The following is an 18,760-nucleotide window of genomic DNA, read 5'->3' as shown; positions in this document are numbered from 1 at the left end:
AGTAACAGGTGGTATGCTAACACATTGGATTGTTTGTAGGTAATTTGGCCAAAAGGTTATATTGCAACTTGGGAAGAAAGAAATGCTCCTGTTCTGTCCTGAATGTCCCTTCAAGAACTTTGAAAGGGGTTACCCAGCGCTACAAAAACGCAGTCACTTTCTTTCAGAGACAGCACCGCTCCAGTCTCCAGTTTGGATGCAGGTTCTGTAACACAGTTCTATTGAAGTAAATGGAACTTAATTGCAAACTCCACCTGACCTGGAGACAAGAGAGTGGTGCTTTCCCCCCCCCCCCCCAACAATACATTTTGAATAATAATTCAATTATTATTATTATTATTATTATTATTATTATTATTATTATTAACTATTATGTTGTTTCCTCCCCTGCCAACCATATGTGAAGTCTTAGTACTAATTCGCTGACCCTTAAGGCCGGTTTTACACATATCTTTTATCTGGTGATGTTTTTCACATACAGTAGTTTTCTTTTAATATGTTCTTTTTTTCTCCCAAAGCACTTTGGCCAGATGTAACTTTAAAGCCTAGACCAGAATTCTATATGCCTGATAAAAAAAATAATAATAATAATAAAAAAAAAATACACCAAGGCAAGAAAATCTTGAGATATTTATCACCTGTAAATGTACCACATGCTGAAGTTGTCTACAAGTTGTCTAATTTACACAAATTTTCTGGAGTGAACTATAATAGGTCTGAAGCCATTGCCCTTCCTGGTAATCCCGAGCTTCCCCGTCACCTAAATATCCACAAACTGTACAAGTGTAAAAAAAAAAAAAAATAAGTCAAGACAATAACAACAGTTACAGTAACATCCACATGATGCCAGGACACAAGGTCTCCATCAGAACATTGCCCATCACACTACCCCCTGCCATCTTGTCTTCTTCTCATCCTGGTGCCATCTCTTCCCCAGGTAGGTGACGACCCAGTTGTCCACTTTAGACCTGGCTGCCCTCTTCTATCACCCCATGGTCCGGTTCTGATGTTCACATGCCATTGTAGACCCTTCCGACAGTAGACGTGGATGAAGTATTGGTGGATGAGTTCATGGCTACCCAGTCCCATACCACTGATAGATGGCTAGATGAGATCTTTTTTTCAGTCTTTCGTACTTTCCGCCATATCTTAGTTTTTTGCCAGTTTTTACAGAAATACAGTATAGATTTTTAGTGCTTGTCCTGGTAGCAGTGATTGTCGGAATGTTCTGCTCATCGAGGCATCAAACATCGGAGAATGAGAACATAACATGGGGCTGCGAGTGTTTTGTGTTACATGAGAAGCCTAATTAGGCGTTTACCGCACAACAAATGAACATGGAGCGCTCGCAGCTATTGACTGGCTGTCAGGATAAACATCATTTTCAAGCACAAACACAAAAAAACACCAAGACAATGTATAATTAGTAGCGTATGGTCTTTGTGGGTACTTAATCTATTGGCTAATGCTTCTATGTGAGACGAGGACCACATGGGCAGAGCAAGAACACGCAGCCAAAATACTTCTCATTCGCTTCTCAGAACAACTTTTTCTCTTTTTTTTTTCTTTAACTTTTGAAAACTTACTGTATTTTTTGCTTTGATGCTCAGTACAAAATATATTTTTATGTGTCTTTTTTTTTTTTGTATGTTTTAGGGCCATATTAGAAGGCCTGATCACTATAGTAAACAAAAGCCGATGTGCTAGAGTGGCGCTCGCTTACCAAGCCTATTACACGACATGTTTATCATGCAGCAAGGGCGATAGATGATAGATAGATAGATAGATAGATAGATAGATAGATAATTATTGATAGATAGATAGATAGATAGATAATATATATAGAGAGATAGAGATATATAATACATAGATAGATACTGTAGATAGATAGATAGATAGATAGATGATAGATAGATAGGAGATAGACTGTTAGTGATGTCTGTACAGTCCTTGTTGTAAAAGTGTGAAATAATAAAGTTCATACATACCTGACCACGATCCCCAGTGTTCTCTTTAGTTCTGCCCACTATCTACAGCCTCTGGTGGAACTTTAGAGCCAGTCTCTAAAATGACAGGCCGCTCAGCCAATCACTGGCCGCGGCGGTCCCTTCCCGTTCAGTGATTGGCTGAGCAGCTTATAATTTCAGAGACTGTCTCTGAAGTTGCACCATAGGCTGTGGGGACAAGACAGGAAGACACCAGGGAACATGGAGAGGGAATGTATGAACTTTAATATTTTCATTACACAGTCATCAGCTGCGAATCGCTATTACACATTGGTCAGAACCAAAAGACATGATTACACATATTGTGTTTCTGTATTATCTAACCTCTTGGACACATATTAGTTCCTAATTTACAGTGTTATGATTGGTCTTTTCTTGAGATCTTCCTTCAACTCCTTGGCAGATAAGGATAGTGACATAAGAGAAGGTTTGGTAGGTAAGGATAGTAACATAGGAGAAGGTTTGGTAGGTAAGGATAGTGACATTGGAGAAGGTTTGGTAGGTAAGGATAGTGACATAGGAGAAGGTTTGGTAGGTAAGGATAGTGACATAGGAGAAGGATTGGTAGGTAAGGTTACTAACAGAGGTGGTTTGGTAGGTAAGGATAGTGAAATAGGAGAAGGTTTGGTAGGTAAGGATAGTGATATAGGAGAAGGTTTGGTAGGTAAGGATAGTGACATAGGAGAAGGTTTGGCAGGTAAGGATAGTAACATAGGAGAAGGTTTGGTAGGTAAGGATAGTGACATAGGAGAAGGTTTGGTAGGTAAGGATAGTGACATAGGAGAAGGTTTGGTAGGTAAGGATAGTGACATAGGAGAAGGATTGGTAGGTAAGGATAGTGACATAGGAGAAGGTATGGTAGGTAAGGATAGTAACATAGGTGAAGATTTGGTAGGTAAGGGTAGTGATGGGAGAAGGTCTGGTAGGTAAGGATAGTGACATAGGGGAAGGTTTGGTAGGTAAGGATAGTGACATAGGAAAAGGTTTGCTAGGTAAGGATAGTTACATAGGAGAAGGTTTGGTAGGTAAGGATAGTGACATAGGAGGTTTGGTGGGTAAGGATAGTAACATAGGAGAAGGTTTGGTAGGTAAGGATAGTGACATAGGAGAAGGTTTGGTAGGTAAGGATAGTGACATAGGAGAAGGTTTGGTAGGTAAGGATAGTGACATAGGAGAAGGATTGGTAGGTAAGGATAGTGACATAGGAGAAGGTATGGTAGGTAAGGATAGTAACATAGGTGAAGATTTGGTAGGTAAGGGTAGTGATGGGAGAAGGTCTGGTAGGTAAGGATAGTGACATAGGGGAAGGTTTGGTAGGTAAGGATAGTGACATAGGAGAAGGTTTGGTAGGTAAGGATAGTGACATAGGAGAAGGTTTGGTAGGTAAGTATAGTTATATAGGAGAAGGGTTGGTTGGTAGGTAAAGTTAGTGCATATGACAAGGTTTGGTAGGTAAGGATAGTGATATAGGAGAATGTTTGGTAGGTAAGGTTAGTGACATAGGAGAAGGTTGGGTAGGTAAGGATGGGGACATAGGAGAAGGTTTAGTAGGTAAGGATAGGGACATAGGGGAATGTTTGGTAGGTAAGGATAGGGACATAGGAGAAGGTTTAGTAGGTAAGGATAGTGACATAGGAGAAGGTTTGGTAGGTAAGGATAGTGACATAGGGGAAGGTTTGGTAGGTAAGGATAGTGACATAGGGGAAGGTTTGGTAGGTAAGGATAGTGACATAGAAGAAGGCTTGGTAGGTAAGGATAGTGACGTAGTAGAAGGTTTGGTAGGTAAGGATAGTGACATAGGAGAAGGGTTGCTGGTAAGGATAGTGACATAGGAGAAGGTTTGGTAGGTAAGGATAGTGGCATAGGAGAAGGTTTGGTAGGTAAGGATAGTGACATAGAAGAAGGTTTGGTAGATAAGGTGTCAGCAACTTACCTGACCGCGCTCCAGCGATGTCTGCCCCGGCTGGAGTGCAGCGCCGTCGCTCCGCCTCCGCCGGAAGGGGCCGAGTGACGTCACGGAGACCCGACGGCGACCCTAGCGACCGGAGACGCCGTGGGGTCACGTGACTGGCTGTCGGCCGGCCGAGACACAGCTGAGTGGCATTGCGCTCAGGGTGAGTGGCTTTCAGTTCAGCCACTCTGCATGCAGCGGTGCAGCTGCTGTGTTTTGCTCATTAGGAGTCCGGACCAATTAGCTCTGGTCCAGGACCCTCCCTCTGGTATATAGTTCAGAGCCAGCCAGCAGTACATCGCTGGCTATTAGATCAGTTCATTGATCAGTTCTAGTCCCAGCTCTCCCTGTCCTTTTCCTGTTATCCCCGTCCTGATTCCTTTTCCTTGACTACTCGTGTTTTGACCTTTGCCTGGACTTAGACTATTCCTTGTTTTCCTGATTCTGTACCTTGTTGCTAGTGTGGTTTGACCCGGATCGTTCATTACTCTCTATTGTGTTTGTCTGTCTGTATTGTTCTGTGTGTTCACTTACGCAGCGTAGGGAACGTCTTCGTGGTTGTCCGCGACTGCCTAGGGTCGATTGAGGCAAGCAGGCAGGTGACAGTGGGTGGGTTCAGACCTAGGGCTCACTGTCTTGTCGTGTCCGTATCACCTGATTCCTGACATAAGGATAGTTATATAGGAGAAGGTTTGGTAGGTAAGGATAGTGACTTAGAAAAAGGGTTGGTTGGTTGGTAGGTAAAGTTAGTGCATATGAGAAGGTTTGTTAGTTAAGGATAGTGACATAGGAGAAGGTTTGGCAGGTAAGGATAGTAACATAGGAGAAGGTTTGGTAGGTAAGGATAGTGACATTGGAGAAGGTTTGGTAGGTAAGGATAGTGACATAGGAGAAGGATTGGTAGGTAAGGTTAGTGACAAAGGAGAATGTTTGGTAGGTAAGGTTAGTGATAGGAGAAGGTTTGGTAGGTAAGGATAGTGACATAGGAGAAGGGTTGGTAGGTAAGGATAGTGATATAGGAGAAGGTTTGGTAGGTAAGGATAGTGACATAGGAGAAGGGTTGGTAGGTAAGGATAGTAACATAGGAGAAGGTTTGGTAGGTAAGGATAGTGACATAGGAGAAGGATTGGTAGGTAAGGTTAGTGACAAAGGAGAATGTTTGGTAGGTAAGGTTAGTGACAGAGGTGGTTTGGTAGGTAAGGATAGTGAAATAGGAGAAGGTTTGGTAGGTAAGGATAGTGATATAGGAGAACGTTTGGTAGGTAAGGATAGTGACATAGGAGAAGGGTTGGTAGGTAAGGATAGTGATATAGGAGAAGGTTTGGTAGGTAAGGTTAGTGACAAAGGAGAATGTTTGGTAGGTAAGGTTAGTGATAGGAGAAGGTTTGGTAGGTAAGGATAGTGACATAGGAGAAGGGTTGGTAGGTAAGGATAGTGACATAGGAGAAGGTATGGTAGGTAAGGATAGTAAAATAGGTGAAGATTTGGTAGGTAAGGGTAGTGATGGGAGAAGGTCTGGTAGGTAAGGATAGTAACATAGGAGAAGATTTGGTAGGTAAGGATAGTGACATAGGGGAAGGTTTGGTAGGTAAGGATAGTGACATAGGAGAAGGTTTGGTAGGTAAGTATAGTTATATAGGAGAAGGGTTGGTTGGTAGGTAAAGTTAGTGCATATGAGAAGGTTTGGTAGGTAAGGATAGTAACATAGGAGAAGGTTTGGTAGGTAAGGATAGTGACATAGGAGAAGGGTTGGTAGGTAAGGATAGTGACATAGGAGAAGGTTTGGTAGGTAAGGATAGTGACATAGGAGAAGGATTGGTAGGTAAGGATAGTGACATAGGAGAAGGTTTGGTAGGTAAGGATAGTGATATAGGAGAAGGTTTGGTAGGTAAGGTTAGTGACATAGGAGAAGGTTTGGTAGGTAAGGATAGTGACATAGGAGAAGGGTTGGTAGGTAAGGATAGTGATATAGGAGAAGGTTTGGTAGGTAAGGATAGTGACATAGGAGAAGGGTTGGTAGGTAAGGATAGTGATATAGGAGAAGGTTTGGTAGGTAAGGATAGTGACATAGGAGAAGGTTTGGTAGGTAAGGATAGTGATATAGGAGAAGGTTTGGTAGGTAAGGATAGTGACATAGGAGAAGGGTTGGTAGGTAAGGATAGTGATATAGGAGAAGGTTTGGTAGGTAAGGATAGTGACATAGGAGGTTTGGTGGGTAAGGATAGTGACATAGGAGAAGGGTTGGTAGGTGAGGATAGTGACATAGGAGAAGGTTTGGTAGGTAAGGATAGTGATATAGGAGAAGGTTTGGTAGGTAAGGATAGTGACATAGGAGAAGGTTTGGTAGGTAAGGATAGTGATATAGGAGAAGGTTTGGTAGGTAAGGATAGTGACATAGGAGAAGGTTTGGTAGGTAAGGATAGTGACATAGGAGAAGGTTTGGTAGGTAAGGATAGTGATATAGGAGAAGGTTTGGTAGGTAAGGATAGTGACATAGGAGAAGGTTTGGTAGGTAAGGATAGTGACATAGGAGAATGTTTGGTAGGTAAGGATAGTGACATAGGAGAAGGTTTGGTAGGTAAGGATAGTGACATAGGAGAAGGTTTGGTAGGTAAGGATAGTGACATAGGAGAAGGTTTGGTAGGTAAGGATAGTGACATAGGAGAAGGTTTGGTAGGTAAGGATAGTGACAGGGGAAGGTTTGGTAGGTAAGGATAGTGACATAGGAGAAGGAGTGGTAGGTAAGGATAGTGATATAGGAGAAGGGTTGGTAGGTAAGGATAGTGATATAGGAGAAGGAGTGGTAGGTAAGGATAGTGATATAGGAGAAGGTTTGGTAGGTAAGGATAGTGACAGGGGAAGGTTTGGTAGGTAAGGATAGTGACATAGGAGAAGGGTCGGTAGGTAAGGTTATTGACATAGGTGGTTTGGTAGGTAAGGTTATCGACAGAGGTGGTTTAGTAGGTAAGGTTATTGACATAGGTGGTTTGGTAGGCATTGCACCTTAAAACTAACTTCCAGGTACCTCCCCTGTCTCACAATATTCGCCCACCATTGGCCGCATCTGCTTCTGCTTTGCACAGAACAAGTACTGGGACGCACAACCTTGAACATTACTGTAGCGCTTGTCCTCTTGGGCTTTGCATTTTCCATGTTGAGAAGCATTTATAGATAAATTCTAAAAATATTCCATTTGTTACTTCCACGACATTAAATCGCCTTCCTAATCCTCCATTATCACATTTCACATAGGCATCTTGTCAACCATACAGCTAGATAAGCAGCACATAAAAAGAAAAAAAAAAGAAAAAAGTTTCACATGCCATCTGCTCGAGCACAGTGCGAAAAAGGCAAAGAAATATATACAAAATAAACATGCATAATATAAAGTGATATGAAAAAAAAACAAGAAAAAAACTTCTAGCTGTTAATTCCATTTCTAACATTTAATAGCATTCCTAATCCATTAAGGAATTACGTCTCCTTCCCTCGCCATCGACTGAGCCAAGTGCGAATGCCACCCCGACAGAAGTAATTTCATTTGAAAGAAAATAAATAATCGGACTTGTCACGGGAGCTAAATATGAGTAAATTAACTATTATGCCGTGTGACTCTTACTGAATCACTCGGCCTTTTTTGGGGGGAGGAATCGACAGCACAAACAAAATGATATTGTGCAGATGATTTATGTGACGGAGCACCAGGCATTTTTCTTCTGACATAGTTTATTTGTAACATAAAAACATTAGCCTAAAATATGAGCCATCCGTCTTGTCGGCTTTTGCCTATCGTGGCATTTCACAAAGCAATGATGAAGTAGAAAACGGCGAACTGTGTCACAGACCAGACAGCTTTACAACGGTGTGATAACTAGGGCTTACAAAACTAGGACAAAACTCTTGTACATCATAATTGTAACTCTTGTAATAACCCCAATTTCCCCTCCCCCCCTACTGTGATAGTTTTAAGAAGACATGATCAAATTGGTCTGGCACAAACTGATTTGGTTTCCGATTTCCCAAATTTTAATTTCTCTGAATTACTATTTTTTAGGATTGACTTTGAGCAAGTTACTGATAGGAGCAAGGACACCTTTCAAAGACAGAAGTCCCTGTTCGTGTACACTAAGTAGAGAGGCAAAAACTCCCATCAGTTAAAGGGGAACTATCAGCAGGTTAGATGGATATAACCTGTTGATACTTTCCCATTGAACATAGGGTGCCGAGGATGGTATGTCTCTTACCTTCCTCCTCGGCGCCATTCCCATGCTGTTAGCAGTGAAATCTTCACTCCAGAGCACCGTAAGGAGCACTCCCCAGCCACCATCGCCAAGCCGGCATGCTCCTTCTAATGATAATCAATGGATCAGGCTGAATTTCGTTATGGGGGAGGGTCAGTGTTCCTAACGGTGCTCCAGACCCAGGACTACGAAACACTTATAACAGCATGGGAAGAGTGCAGAGGAGGAAGGTAAGAAACATACCTTCCTCCTTGGTGCCCCATGCGCAATAGGGGTCTATCAGCAAGTTAGATTCGTCTACTATAGTGGGACTGCTCATGAAGAATAGATAAATTTTAAAAATCCAAAAATAACTCACCTCCCATACTCTCCTCTTTAGTCTTCCCGGCACAGCGGGCATGTTACAGACACTGCCTGGGGACTTGAAGGGACACACATATGTCCTGGGAGCACATGACTCAGGCCCGCTGGAGGATTGGAGGATCCTCCGTGATGTGCTGCTCCGCAGTGCCACTACAAATTGTATAAGGATGTGGCCCACATTATAATCTGCCAATGGCGCTTCTTTAAATGTGACCTTTTTCTAGTTTCCATAGTACACAGGGGTATGCCTATTCGGTGATATATTAGTATAGTATATGTAGTATTCCTGTCCATATAATAGAGCCTCTCTCTGGTCTAAAGATATACTAATAATACTTTATTTCAGAGAAGCCCCTTTAATTTTTATTTTATTTTATTTCTAATGATACAGTCAAGAAAAATATCTTCCAAAAATGTTGGATAGGAAGAGAAAAAAATGAGTTTTGGACCCGATCCTGCTACATAAGTTTCATTCTTTGAGGCAGCTCATTGTATTTTATGGTGTTTTGTATTCATACTTTTAAAGAACTCCATCATCCCGAGAGGTCCGTAGAGAACGAGAAGGTCTCGATAAAGCTTTAATGAGGTCATCTGACTATTGAGTCATTGAGAGGATAGCCCCGGTCACGGCATCAATTATTCAGGGTTCTTCAAAGTTATTTACTGAAAACTTCTCCTGTGTTGGCAGCGGGACAATATTATAGGAAAGCTTATTAGGAATTCATGTTTATGGGAGAAATGTATGTACAATTACAACCCAAGGAAGAGATCTCAGGCTGGTGACCAGTTTAGCTGAGAGAATTGTTGATTTGAATATTCATTGGATGGTTCTAAAATAGTAAATTTCTAAATTATTGTATATTAATAATGAAGGGAAAAAAAAAACGACTTTGAGAGGAAGGCTGAGCCTTGTGGTATTGCGTCCTTGTCGTAGTGATGGGGCCTGGTTGGTTCCACCGATCTCCTTCGTTCCTGGAGGTTTGGCACAGAGCTTTTGCAATGTTGAGCCGAATAGTTCTTGGTTCAACAGTATTAGGAATATGTGAACAGAGCCAAGAAACACCCTGACTTTAGGCTGGTGTGTAATGTAGAGGTCCCTGATCTTCTCCTACTCTCTAAGTAGCTTGAGGAAACTTACAGTCCCCTGTTTTTTTTTCCAAAGAAGGTTAATGCACAATGACTGTCTACTGGTGGGTTCTTGTTAGATGTGTAGATACACTAACGCTCTCCAATGCCCAGCGGTGGGGTGCAGGCAATTCTTTGTAATCATTTCAGCTACCCTGATGACCAGGCCTGGCCTTGTGGCTAACAGGTCCTGTAATGCAGCATTGAACAGCTTTTCCCTGAAGGATAACAGACAAGATCCAAGATGATACCTGAAAATGTGGTCCTCTTGGAGGAGAATTATTAGAAGATTGGCCTGGAAAGGACTGGTGCTCCATGATTAACAGCAGCTTCCACTGGGTTCTGGTCCCTTGCAACCCAGGGTAATTTCACCGACGCTGCATCTAGGGGCCCTTTTACTTGGGCCAATTATCGGCAACTCATTCACCCAAGTAAATGTGTCAGCGATCAGCCGAGGAGCGGGAAAACGGCCGCTCGTCAGTTGATCACATCCCTATAAATCATTGTTTACCAGCTGCATATGCCCCTACCTTACCGGACCAGTCAAAATGTTTGGGTTCTGCCACATTCTCCGAACAGGAAGCTCAACACATTTCATTCCCCTCGTGGCTGCAGAAGTTGGATTCAGCCCTAGTGCTGCCAAGAAAACAAGGACACTGCCTATGGCCTATGGCTGTATTCATGTTTTCCAGGACTCCTTAGTGCAACATCCAACTTCTGTTCTGGCTCGTAGAATGTTACAGAACCCGAAAAACTTGACAGGCCTTCTCAACACTAGTCATGACCTCCCACTTCAAGGCATTACCTTCCTCGTGTGGACCCTTGCTCTGACCATGACACAAAATGGCCATTAGGGGGCAGCAGATTACACATTATAGATGTGCAATGCAAATGTGAAACAGCCACAGTGCAGCTAGAAACACACAGAGGGCAAGGCTATGTTCACACTACGTTTTATTTTATGACAAGAACGGCCGTTGTTGCCGATTAAAACAGTGGTCGTTCTTGTCATTAAAAAAAGTGTTGTATTGAAATCAATGCAAAACAATGTCCATTGTTCATTCAGTGTGAACAACGCCTAAAACTGCACTGTAAGGGACCACTTTCTGCTCTATAGTTGGCGTATATATGGAGGCATGCAGCTGTTGTATACACCAATAGATTAGATATGTCTCTAATCTAACTTTATTGGAAATCATCGCTAGCTGCACTTTATGCATGTGGCATCAATTATTATTATTATTATTATTATTTATTTATAAAGCGCCCTTAGTTCCAGAGCGCTATACAATAGATAGGCAACAGGCAGGAACAATACAAGATCAGAAAACATTACATGATGGCAAAAGACAGATTGGTACATGGGGGAAGAAGACCCTGCCCGCGAGGGCTCACAATCAATGGTCGACATATGCGACTATATAGCGAAACATAATGCTTGAATATGGCGTGAAGCTACCGTAGCCTTATGGAAGACTGCAGCAGGAAACCATGTGGTTTTTACTTTTTATTTAAAGTTGTAACCATTTATTTTTATTTAAAATTCTCCTGGAGGCGGCCATATTGGAGACACTTCCTTCCTGCTTTGTGTGTATAGACAGCTGCAATGGATTGGAGGTAACTGACAGAAATATCATAGGCTATTACAGTCTCCGGAAAGTAATGGCGTACAGCCTCCCTTCTCCCCAGGAAAGGACAGAGAAGCTGCTTATCCTTGTATTGGGCTCCGGTCCCAGGGATCCTGGGGATGATGGCAGAGTCTAGGATAGCTTTGGCTGATATGTAGGTCCAGCTCCAGGTTCTTGGGACTTTGGGACACAGAGCCTCAGTGGGTCCCTCATCCACTATGCATAATCACTTTAGACTGATACACTGACATGACTAAAATACATGTGTGGTGTGTGCTCGACCGGTCACTTGCTAGATGGCACCGTGTGACGCCACTTCTATAGTGGTTGATCGGAGCATATCGTGATGCCAGTGCCAGTTGGACACACAGGTATGGAGGCACACCTTTTATTTTACGTTTCAATACTTTTTTATTGAAAATATTCAGTTTTTTAAATTCAGGTATATAAGACACACACAAGAGTAACAGGAAAAGTAACAAGAAAGGTAAGCCGGACAGGCTGCATTCAGATAACATGTACGGAGATAAATAATGCTTTTAGTTTAGGGTGACAAGCTACACCCTTTCTCCTGTGGTTGTTGACCTGCCAGGCTATGAGGGGGTCCCTTGGGTACTTATTACGGTGGTCCACCCGGAGTATCGTTACCGCCACCCACAGAAAGGGGAGATGACCCAAGGATCACTGTGTCCCGTTATCACAAACAAAATCTTCTTTACTGTGAAAACGCTTTGTACAACAGTTGATCATAGACAGTATATGTGACAGAACAGAATCTGCGCTAAGAGCATTTGAAGTAGAAAAGCTGAGCTGACTTGGTTGCGTTCTGAGAAGTAGAGAGGAATTTGTGCAGAGAGTTCAGAGTAGTGGAGAGGAGTTTGTGCCGAGAGTCCCAACCCAAGGTAGAAATGTGCTCTGCCGGAACTTTAGAAGAAGTAGAATACTGAAGAATACTTCGGTAGAAAGATACCTGTGTCTGTGTTTTGACCTTTGTTGTCGTGATACCACCTGTTGCCCTACAGTGTAGGGTGACTCGTCCTATTAGGGTGACACAAGCCCCGGACCTTGATACCTGAGTTGAGCAGAGTGGCCAGGTTTAACTGGTTACACCCGCGTGGCGAGATAGAGTATGTAGGCTTCTAGCAACTTTGCTCTATCAAGATCAGTTCCTCTTGGTTCAGGATACTTTCTTGCTCTTTTAGAAGCTAGGGTGCACTCTGCTTTGTTTTCTCATGAGTAGCTTCACTGCATATTGGAAACTGCATACCTCCCAAGTGTCCCTCTGTTGGAGGGACAGTCCTACTTTTGAGACAGGTCCCTCTGTGCCTCTTACATGTTCCTCTTTCTGACCTCGGAATTAGAATTGCATTGGGGGGTATTATGAAAACCGGGGTACAAGTACCCCGGTCTTATATTAAGCTCTGCCCCTTCTTTGCGGCAGGATTCACTAAGAGGCGTACGCCTCTTAGAGAATCTGCCCCCGGCATACCAAATCTACACCTGCTGCTACACCTTTCTTACTGTATAATAGACCCAAACTTACATATTCAAATGAATCATTGTGACATGACATTTTTTTTTTTTGCAAACTGTGGCGTTTTTTCTCCCATAGACTTCAATGGGATTGTTCTGGTTGTCTCAAAAACACCATTGTTTTGCATGAGGCTTTTTTTTTTTCTTTTTTTGGTCACCTTTCCTGGTCCAGCAACTAGGTCATGTGAAGGCAGAGGGAAAAAGTTCAGCACACAAAAAAGATCAGTCACACATTAAGTTAAAAACGCAAATGCAAGAAAAAAACAAAACATTTTTTGGTGTGTTTGTTTTGAACTGAAAAGCATCAGACAAAAAGTGTGTGTGAGCGCAGCCATTCTCGCTCTTGAAATGTCAATGTTGAGCGTGAAAAACGTACATAACTCCGTTAGAATGAACAATGACTATCTCCTTCTTTGCGGCTCCACTATGTCACCTCTCTAAAATGATGATAATAATGCGCCCACTCGCTCATTAATAAATATGAATGCAGTCATCAATATAACATGAAGCCATATCAATGTTTTTGGATTTCTGCACCATCCAATGTCACTTTTCAGATGTAATTTCTGGATGATTTTGCCTGCGGGAATATTTCATAGTGGAAGATGTATTGGGCTACAAACAGAATATTATTTTATTATGTGAATTTCCATTGAGTGTTTGAAGAGACTCCACCGATATCCTGTATCCGCGTATAATTTCATTATAATATATTACAATAAAAGGAATTTTTTTCATACCATTTTTTTTTATAAAATTGATGTATAATTTTAGATTCTTGACAATGTGTTTTTTTTTTTTGTTTGTTTGTTTAATTAAAAATGTGATGTTGTTCTTCCTCGGTCTCCCAGGACGTCAGATTTCAGTTTGTGTTGGGAAAACCGGAGGACAGATGGTGCTAAAATTTGAATATAGAAATGTTTATCCAAATGGCTTTAAGCAAAGTTTTACTATGTATCCAGCGTTTTACAAGTGACTTTTGGCGGATTTTACTTTAATACTAAACGGAATTACAGGCTTAGTTATCTCGCCTAAGAGAAACAGCCCCGGGGAGCCGATAATTCTTGCATAACTTCTATTCTTGTTTAGATTTTGTTACTATAAATGCTTTAAAATATCCTCAAAAGACCAAAAAACAAGGAAAAATGTTACACCGCCTGACATACAGAAGAGGGCAAAACAAGTTTATAATAACATCTGTTAGTTTCCACAATAAATTTTTAACTACAATGTGCCACTATCTATTTACTACCTATAGGTCAATAAGCATGAAGGTGCACGTGTACATACTGTAATCGCATAGGGCTGACATTTTCATACAGTTTGCTGCTACCCACTCTTAAATAGAAGAGATGGTGTTAATGTTAAGTTAATCTCAGTTCTCTAGATAATCTTCAGAGCGCTAGTGTCGGAGGCCGTGTGAGCCTCAGTATGCATACCTCCTCACTCCCCCACTCCTGTTTTAATAATTAACATGCAAGGTTTATCTTCCAGCATTAGGCTGTCTTTGTACATTCATAGTTTTGTTGTTTTTGTTTGTGGATGCTTCATCACATGATCAGCATTACCAGGCTTCATCATGTGATCGGCATTACCAGGCTTCATCATGTGATCAGTATTACCAGGATCCATCATGTGATCAGCATTACCAGGCTTCATCATGTGATCAGCATTATTACCAGGCTTCCTCATGTGATCAGCATTACCAGGCTTCATCATGTAATCAGCATTATTACCAGGCTTCATCATGTGATCAGCATTACCAGGCTTCATCATGTAATCAGCATTATTACCAGGCTTCATCATGTGATCAGCATTACCAGGCTTCATCATGTAATCAGCATTATTACCAGGCTTTATCACGTGATGAGCATTATCAGGCTTCATCGCGTAATCAGCATTATTACCAGGCTTCATCATGTGATCAGCATTACCGGGCTTCATCATGTGATTAGCATTACCAGGATTCATCATGTGATCAGCATTACCAGGCTTCATCATGTGATCGGCATTACCAGGATTCATCATGTGATCGGCATTACCAGGCTTTATCATGTGATCAGTATTACCAGGCTTCATCATGTGATCAGCATTACCAGGCTTCATCATGTAATCAGCGTTACCAGGCTTCATCATGTGATCGGCATTACCAGGCTTCATCATGTGATCAGCATTACCAGGCTTCATCATGTGATCGGCATTACCAGGCTTCATCATGTGATCAGCATTACCAGACTTCATCATGTGATCAGCATTACCAGGCTTCATCATGTGATCAGCATTACCAGGCTTCATCATGTGATCAGCATTACCAGGCTTCATCATGTGATCGGCATTACCAGGATTCATCATGTGATCGGCATTACCAGGCTTCATCATGTGATCAGTATTACCAGGCTTCATCATGTGATCAGCATTACCAGGCTTCATCATGTGATCAGCGTTACCAGGCTTCATCATGTGATCGGCATTACCAGACTTCATCATGTGATCAGCATTACCAGGCTTCATCATGTGATCGGCATTACCAGACTTCATCATGTGATCAGCATTACCAGACTTCATCATGTGATCGGCATTACCAGGATTCATCATGTGATCAGCATTACCAGGCTTCATCATGTGATCGGCATTACCAGGATTCATCATGTGATCGGCATTACCAGGCTTCATCATGTGATCAGTATTACCAGGCTTCATCATGTGATCAGCATTACCAGGCTTCATCATTTTGATTTTAAATGTCCATAGCTAGTGTGTGGCACCTGTTTCTCAAAATGTTACATCCAATGTTGATCTCCAAAGATCTGTGCAGGATGACAACTCAGTACTGTTGGCAAGGCAACCATCCGATGCCCGGTGAGCTCCACGCACAATCCCTTTTCTGATCACCAGAACTTGTCCACAGAACCTGCTTCTCGGCCCCTGTACTGCCCAGCTGCTTCTCGGCCCCTGTACTGCCCAGCTGCTTCTCGGCCCCTGTACTGCCCAGCTGCTTCTCGGCCCCTGTACTGCCCAGCTGCTTCTCGGCCCCTGTACTGCCCAGCTGCTTCTCGGCCCCTGTACTGCCCAGCTGCTTCTCGGCCCCTGTACTGCCCAGCTGCTTCTCGGCCCCTGTACTGCCCAACTGCTTCTCGGCCCCTGTACTGCCCAACTGCTTCTCGGCCCCTGTACTGCCCAGCTTCAATGGCGTCTACCTGCTCCAATCTTTACTGAACAGGTGGGAGGCAATTGCTGGAGAGACACTTTAAGGCCTCCATACACATTAGACATGTTGGCTGCGGATGCTGTGTAGCTGTATCCATACATCAATAAAAGATAAGATCGCTTGTGGTGTCAAGAGAATCAACACTGGCGCTATATAATGCTTCAAGACAGCAGCTAGATGTTAAGGAGAACCCTAATTGTCTCCCCAAATAGTGAAAATACTAAAATAAAGTGAGCACATATATACCTAGATACATGTGCGCTACATCCAGCGCTTGGAGTGATATGTCCGTTGTAAATGGGCCTGTTGGTAAATATTGTGCATACAAATCTATTAGATCTTGTTATCACACAGCGATGCCCGGTCTCATCATCAGTAGTAAGTCTGCAATAAAATGGCCACTACAGTGCAGATATTGGATGAGGCCTACCTATTATCCGTTGTATGCATATAGTCCTGAGGCAGAGATCATGCTGACGTTCAGGTTGATAGCCTGTGGCCGTTGTACTTAGAGTGCAGTCTTCCTGGTGATTTTCCGGCCGGTAACACCGCGCACCAGCACAATAGTTCCTTAATGAACTGAAACAGTCCTGAGTGACGTCACTCTTCCTGGCTGTGGAACCTCTGGAGTCACAAATTCAAATCCTACTAGTTTCAGTGCAAACACCTTCATCAGGGATCACAGTGCTCCCAGGATCCTTTCTCCTTTATATGTTCAGTAAACCAGGGATTCTGTTGTGCAGTGTTAATTACCAAATGCTGTGCAGCTGAGCAGGATCCTGCCTCTGTCTTTACACCTTAACCCTTTGTGTTCACCCTGTGTGTCAAGACTATGCAGGGCTGAAGTTTCGTTACAGTGTATGACTTTTCCTCAATTGGAGTGTATTTGGGATCTGTCTAAAGCTGGGGAAAAGTGACACATTGCAACAGAACTTCAGCTTTAGACAGATCCCAAATACACTCTTTGATCCAATTGAGGAAAAGTCATACACTGTAACGAAACTTCAGCCCTGCATAGTCTTGACACACAGGGTGAACACAAAGGGTTAAGGTGTAAAGACAGAGGCAGGATCCTGCTCAGCTGCACAGCATTTGGTAAATAAAGGGGTGCTCCAGCGTGGGGGCAGTTTTTGGGGGGACTGGGGAGGAGGTGGCTGAAATAAAAGACGTCCACTTACCTCCCCGATTCTAGCAGCGGGTCCCGCATCACGGCGCTCCGGTGCCTGGTTCCCGGCCGCTTCCTGGTGTCTGACGCCGCCCGAGACGCTACATATCAAGTCCGCTCAGATCCCGCCTCCTTCACTGAGTGGCTGAACGGCCCGGAGACGTAGCGTCTCGGGCGGCGTCAGACACCAGGAAGCGGCCGGGAACCGGGCACCGGAGCGCCGTGATGCGGGACCCGCCGCTGGAATCGGGGAGGTAAGTGGACGTCTTTTATTTCAGCCACCTCCTCCCCGGTCCCCCCAAAAAAGTGCCCCCATGCTGGAGCACCCCTTTAACACTGCACAACAGAATCCCTGGTTTACTGAACATATAAAGGAGAAAGGATCCTGGGAGCACTGTGATCCCTGATGAAGGTGTTTGCACTGAAACTAGTAGGATTTGAATTTGTGACTCCAGAGGATCCACAGCCAGGAAGAGTGACGTCACTCAGGACTGTTTCAGTTCACTAAGGAACTATTGTGCTGGTGCGCAGTGTTACCGGCCGGAAAATCACCAGGAAGACTGCACTCTAAGTACAACGGCCACAGGCTATCAACCTGAACGTCAGCATGATCTCTGCCTCAGGACTATATGCATACAACGGATAATAGGTAGGCCTTATGCAATATCTGCACTGTAGCGGCCATTTTATTGCAGACTTACTACTGATGTGGATGATGAGACCGGGCATCGCTGTGTGATAACAAGATCTAATAGATTTGTATGCACAATATTTACCAACAGGCCCATTTCCAACGGACATATCACTCCAAGCGCTGGATGTAGCGCACATGTATCTAGGTATATATGTGCTCACTTTATTTTTGTATCCATACATCCTTACACATATGTGTTACAGCTATTCAGCACATAGAGAATGATGAATGTGAACAGAGCAGACAGAGAATGAGCTGCACTATGTTCTGTGCTGATGGGGAATGTGCCAGATTTTACCTAAAAGGTGAAGAGAGACCTAATGCAAAGCTGCGGGGCCTATCAGTAATGAGGCCCCCGCCCACCAGGAGCCATATATAATACAGGTCAGGGTGCCCCAGCCCCCCTGCACCCCTATAGCTACATCCCTGCAGGTATACAACCAGGAGCAGAGATAGACAGATACAGCTCATCTATTCCTGAGGAATCACAGATCAAGTCTCACTGCCCACTGAGTGACTGACATGGGGCAATGTGTATTGTACAGATTTGTGGCCCAGCTGCTGCAGAACCTCATACTACAACTCAGCTGCTGCAGAACCTCATACTACAACTCAGCTGCTGCACAACCTCATAATACACCTCAGCTGCTGCAAAACCTCATAATATACCTCAGTTGCTGCAGAACCTCATACTACACCTCAGCTGCTGCAGAACCTCCTACTACACCTCAGCTGCTGCAGAACCTCATACTACACCTCAGCTGCTGCAGAACCTCATAACACACCTCAGCTGCTGCAGAGCCTCATAATATACCTCAGCTGCTGCAGAACCTCATACTACACCTC

The sequence above is a fragment of the Dendropsophus ebraccatus genome, chromosome 2, assembly GCF_027789765.1.
Source record: "Dendropsophus ebraccatus isolate aDenEbr1 chromosome 2, aDenEbr1.pat, whole genome shotgun sequence".
Lineage (NCBI taxonomy): Eukaryota > Metazoa > Chordata > Amphibia > Anura > Hylidae > Dendropsophus > Dendropsophus ebraccatus.
Note: the sequence above shows the minus strand (reverse complement) of the source record.